The sequence below is a fragment of the Caloenas nicobarica genome, chromosome 4 (assembly GCF_036013445.1).
Source record: "Caloenas nicobarica isolate bCalNic1 chromosome 4, bCalNic1.hap1, whole genome shotgun sequence".
Classification (NCBI taxonomy): domain Eukaryota; kingdom Metazoa; phylum Chordata; class Aves; order Columbiformes; family Columbidae; genus Caloenas; species Caloenas nicobarica.
The window spans coordinates 15,275,397-15,281,593 of record NC_088248.1 but is presented as its reverse complement, the minus strand read 5'-3'; positions in this window follow the sequence as shown (position 1 = coordinate 15,281,593).

The window sequence follows — 6,197 nt, the reverse complement described above, 5'->3', positions numbered from 1 at the left end:
GCCGCGATCGGGGGCAGCCCCGGCAGGGGGAGCGGGTGGAGGTGCGGGCGGGCCTGGGAGGAGCCGCGCTCGGCGCCACGCCGGCCGACTCCCACAAACAAGCCGCCCGGGAGACGAACGATTCCCCCCCGGCCTCTCCTCGCTACCGGCCCCAGGGCCCCGGCAAACGGCGGGGCGGGCCCGCGGGCAACAGCAGGGGGCTGGGCTCCGCACCTCGATTTTCTCGCCGATGCAGGTCGCCATGGCGCCGGCCGCTCTCCCCGGGTCCCGCTATGTGCTCTCCTCAGGATCTCGGCCGCGGGTCCCCATCACGGCGCCCTCCGCCGCCCGCCCCGGCCCAGGCCTGCTCGTTCCCGGGCCCGCCGGCCGCTCCCCTCCCCCGCCGCCTCCATTTTGAAAAATCGCGCCGTTACCCCCCCCGCCCCGCCCCCTGGTCGGGGCTGCGTCTGACGCAATCACGTCACGCAGCGGCGCCCACGGCGCCGCGGTCGGGCTGGCAGGTAGCGCGCATGCGCAGGGCGTCGCGTGCCTCCCAGCAGCCGTTGTGGCGCGCGCGCTGTGTGGGCGTTGCCGGTGGCGCCGGCGGTGACGGGCAGGGGGTCCTCAGCGGCCCCTGTGTCACCTCGGCCCGGGAGCTGACAAACAACCGCGACTGGCAGCCTTGCGCCGCTCCAGGTATCTCTCCGCAGAGGAGGGACAGCCTCCTCTCTGGCTGTGGCCTGGGGGGCCGGGCTCCCTGGTGTTGCTGTGCGGCTTGGTGGAAGCCCCCAGGCCTGGAACATCGGCCCAGCCGGGCTGGCAGCTCCTGGTTGGTTCTTGAGTGAACGCGAGCTCTCCTAATAAAAGGAACAGTGCTTGACCTCACGTGGGTATCTCCCTCACACTCAACGGAGGCTTTTTGCTATTGGTTATTAATTTTAAAGAGATAAATTTTGGGATGAACACACACAGAGTTTAAGGGCTTCCCTTCCGCCTACTGCCTTAGATATTACGCACAGAGTACAGTTCTTCCATGTTACTTTCTCTGGAGATACAGGGTGTTTGTCTCGGATGTGTAGGCTAGAAATAGAAAAGGGCTTAGGTGCAAGACTGCCAGTGTGGCTTGGGCTGGGTGCCCAGCCTTCTTCTCTAGGCAACCCGTGGGCAGCAGCAGCTGCCTCCACCTGCCCCCGAGGAACCTGCGGCCGCGCGGGAAATGTACCCACAGTACATTGCTGTGTTTTCTCTCCAAATAGCTGAAAAAGCTGAGGCCAGTGAGGTTTTGTCAGCTGTCACGTGTCACAGTGGCATTGTGTGTAGTAGACTATTGGAGCATAAGCTGAGCAACTTCACAGCCTGGACTGATTTCATTTTTCTGCCTGAGGAACCTGTTAGAGGGTCCTCTGTTTTGGGGGCTATAGTGCTGAACAATGTACAGTACGGGGATAGTAGCATAGCTTCCACATAAACGCTGTGAGCTGGTAACCAATTTTATCACCACATGCGCTGTGGAGCACTGAGCTCAAAGTGGTGATTCTTTGTGTCTCCTCCTTGGATTCTTTCTATACTGTTTCATGTGAAATATAGAAGATTTTGAATGCAAACTTAAATATGAACCTTAATTAGGACAAAGAGGAAGTATTTTTTGTATTGAAACACTACTAAAGTGCTGTAATTGAAAGTGCTTTTAACGAAAGAAATAGTGCTTCTGGGAATGGATTATGGTTTGTCATGTTCATCATCAGGTTGTATTTCTCTTATAAAATGTGGGCATGGTATTTTGACTTGCATATATTAAGGGGCATGGGACATAATATAGATTGTTCTTTCTTAGCAGACATACTAGTTTCTTACTAATCGAATGTGTCTGCTCTGAAGGATCGTTATTGGAACAGAAGGGGGTGCTGTCAACACACCAGGCTAATAAGAAGGGGCTCTGGACAGCCATGTAGATTTTCCAACGAGAACTCCTTTTTGATCTTAACAGGAGTTAACAGAGTGTTCTTTTCTCACAATCTAGGAGCGGAAAAAGGGTACTTGGTGCTGTAATGATCTTGCACAGTGAAACATTTAGCAGTTAGAACTTTCTGAGACAATCTTTTCTATTAAGGGACCAGGTCAACTTTATTCTACTTGTATTGATCTTCATTGTCATTAATAAGTGACTGCTTCCCAGCAGGTTTTGTCGCCTTTTTATAATGTCCTTTAAGAGGCATATCCCTTTCCTTTAATTGTCTGTAGCACCATCCCTCTAAAGACATTATTGTTTTTCTGGCCTTTGCTTTTATGACAAAAATTACTAGAATAACAGCATGTTTGTTTCTTGCATGACAAAATGTTGCTCTCTGCTCGTTACACATCTTCATTTGCATAGACAAAGTTAACATGCTTGCTGGGTTACAGTTTAGTTAGAAAATTGTCAGAGTCAAGTGGTTTTGAAAGTTGAGCCAGAAGGATTTTACATTGTCTTTAATAGAGAAGAATCTAAGTTACAGAAGAGTAGTCAAATTTTTTCAAGCCATTCGTTTGGAAAGGGAATGGCACAAAAAGGAGAGCAGACCTGTCATATATTGTTTCATTAGTTAAATCTGGTCGTTTTCCTTGCTGTGAGGCTTCTACTCATGTTTTAGTGGTGCCTTGAATTAGGTCAGCGTGTGATTGTGCCAGTGCAATGGAAGGGGCAGGACTGAAAAATGGGAGCAAGAGAGGGGCTGGGACAGCAGCAGCTCTCTCTTGGATGGGCTGAGGGTGGTATGGAATTCCACCCTTAGGTAGAAAACAGTGAGACGAGGCTAAGTGGTCAAAGAGCATTCTATATTATTTCCTTTTTTCCTTGGTGTTGTACTGTAGAGTTGGCTGGTAAGTCTGCTGTTTTTGCATGCAGCTTCAAAACTATAGTGACCTTTTCGTATTGAGTTTTGTGTAGAATATATGATCAAATAAAATCCTCTAGCTATGTAGAGAGAGATATTCCCACCTCGCCTGTGTCCTTCAGCTCCTTCATGTAGCTTTTGTTTGTTATGTCAAAGTAGCAATTAGACCTGGTCAACAGTACTGCACGTCTAATGTGAAACACAACAACATTGTTGTAAAAAAATTGTTTTTATGGGCTAGCTGCCTTCACGTGATGCCAGGTATCATTGGTGAATGTTCTTTCTGTAGTTAAGGCAAATTTAAAGTGTGAGGGAACATCTTCAAGTGCTATTACCTGAGCAGTTGGTTTACATTCTCATGTGCTTTTCTATTCCTAGCTACTCTGTGAAAAATGAAATTCATCTTTGGGCAAGTATGCCCTCAAACAATATTTAGACTCAACCAGTATAGTGAACTGGTGCAGGTCCCTTCCACAGAATAGGTTTTCCACAATTTTGGAGAAGATACTTGCTTTTCCATGTATTATTTCTCAACTGATAGTTCAGTTGTTTATTTATTGCTTGATGGTCAGATGCAGTATTGTTTGAGCTGGCTGAAGCAGGTGTGAGTATTTGTTTCCAGCCTCTGTCTCTTCTGTTGTGTGGCAGGACTGTTCATGTGGCTACACAATGAACCAGATCAGGGGATTGTTTTTGTTGATTAGTCTGCCCTCTGAATCACTCCACCTCATTAACAACTTGCGGGCTACTTCTCTACTAGGGAGTGCTCCCAAGGAGTTACTCTGGCCAGGGCAGGCTAGCATCCTGGATGCAAGGGGACATACCGATATAAATAGAAACTTAAATAGTTCCCCCACTGCCTGACACCTTTCATTGTTGGAATAAAATATGGAGGTGGCTTGTCATCAAGCTGCATTTTCTACATCAGAGAAGTGTGCAGGTTGCATGCAGTCATCCCCTGCTTAATGGCTGTAAAATGGACCCCTGTTAATTATGCATGTGTATGTGTCAACTGTTGAGAATCTTTACATGTGAAACAGAAGCTGTGTGACTGACTAAATAGATGCGGTTTGTGGAGTTGTCCAACATTAATAGCCATGACTGGTTGGAATAGTTAGGGTGGAAGTGAATAGTTAGCACAGAAGATTAGCAAAAATAAGACTTTCATTTTCAAGGCTAGGTTTTTAACCTGAACAGTGATGAGGAAAGTTGTGTGAGTAAATTCATGTGTCGAAAGTGTGACTCATACATACTGATGTTGGGGGAAAACTACATAGCTAGCGGCATACAATGTATGCTGCATGACTATATAAAAGACAAAATTTGTAGGTGAAGGTAATGCCTTTATATAGTAGCCACTGCAGTTGGAAAGCGTACATGATTTAGGGCACAAGCACTGGTTTTTCTGAAATTCTGTTGCACAGTGTGTAGCATATTTGGGGCTGCGTGGTAGTTAGGAGGTTATAAATAGGAAGTCTTCTGAAGATGATCATGTTTCTTTCGTAAGATTGGAAGGTAGACGTCGTTATTTAGTTTGGCTTTTTTCTCTTCCATGTCACATAGTCACCATTAAAAGGCGAGCCAGAGAGTCTTGGGACTTTCAGCAACTGTGTAACTGCTCCGCCATTAATTGTGAAGCCAGCAACATGCCAGTGAACGGATACTTTCCCTGTCTAATTAAACAACAAAACAAAACCTGAGTCACTGTTCTGTTGCTAGGTTGAATTTATGACTACAAGGGTCAGCATCTGCTGTAAGCAGAGCTTGCAAGACGAACTAGCGATGTAATAAACCCCTCCCTAATTCTTTTTATTAGAGAGTGAATACTTATCTAATCTTGTTCTCCACACTTAAGTGTTGAAAGAAATGCTAGTTTAAGGTCTTCTTGAGATAGTTTTAACACAGTAAGAGGACTCCCTTTAAACAGAGCATGCAGGCCTTCTTTCAACTTTATTGCACAAATAAAATGTGAAGATTTAGAGGGTCCTTCAGTGGAGAATTCTGATTAGCAACAAGAGTAAAAAGGAACTGAGTAAGAAGGATGATGAAAAGCAAAACTAGAGTACTCACAACACAAAAATTGGGAGAAAGAGGAGGAGTCATCCTCCTTTTCTGCCATTCAGCTTCATTCAGGTGTCACTGTAACCTACTAAAGATGGTGGAGCTCTTCCGGCCTTCCTCTGGAGAGTGAGGGAGTGACAACAGATTCTTGAGTAGAAAGTGAATCAGAAGTGACAAGAGTGGTGCAGCTTTGCAGCAGCTGTGATGGTTTAGCCCATGTTCAGAGCACTGCAAAAAAAGGGGGTGCATTGTGTCTTAGATAAAGTATTAGGTGGTAAAGATGATTATTGTAAATCCAGTCTCCTGCCTGCACTGGCTAATTTTATGGATAATTGTCTTTGCAATTGAAATTCATCTATATGTATCACAAATTATGCAAATCAACGTTGTCCTTGAATAAAATGGCAGAGGTGCAGTGTCAGTAGGCTGCAGAAATGTCTACGCAGGTAGAACTCAGGTCTTTCATTAGCTTGCTTGTTCAGAACATGTCCCGATATCTCATTTATTCTCATTAAAAAAGGCAGAATTTACCTCAATTTACATTCTCACTGAGTCAGGAAAGCTAGTAGAGAGCTTGGATGACAGAAGCCACATGGCATGCCTTGCCTTAATTAATATTCCTTATTAATTCCATGCATGTATCGTTAGGGGAGGCTGCAATGCATCTGGGCTGTGTGTGGTTGCTGTCAGTTTTTCTGTAGGCTGAGCATCAGTCGTTATTCGTACTGCAGTCTTGTAACATGCAGGTAAAAGTTCTCTGCATGTGGTCTCTAGGTGGGTTATTCTGTGCTATGTCATTGTCATGAAAAGAAGAGATGTGGCTTTGAACCGATCTGGTTTACACTGATATGTGATTGGGTATATGCAAAAAACAATCATCCAAACAGTATGATCTGAGATTGCTTTGTTCTGGGCTAATCATGTTTCTCTGACCACTGGTTCCAGTCCTCACGTATAACTGATCCTATGTATGTGATACAGCCATCTTTCTGTGTGTTAGTTGAGATTGTAAGCAGCCAGTAATTAGACAACTTCTGGTTGAGTATTTCACAGTCAAAATATGAAGATGATAAAGTTGACCCTGTTTTTATTTTTATTTCTGACATTAAGAATGTAAGAGGTTTTGCTGGGTCAGACCAAGAACAACCTTTTTATTTTAGCAGGCCTTTTACACTTGAATTTTCTCAATTAAAAATACAACAACAACAACACCAAAACCCACAACACCAAAACCCCCTTGGATTTCTGGTTGTAACTCTTAATTTTAACAAATCATTTAAGTAA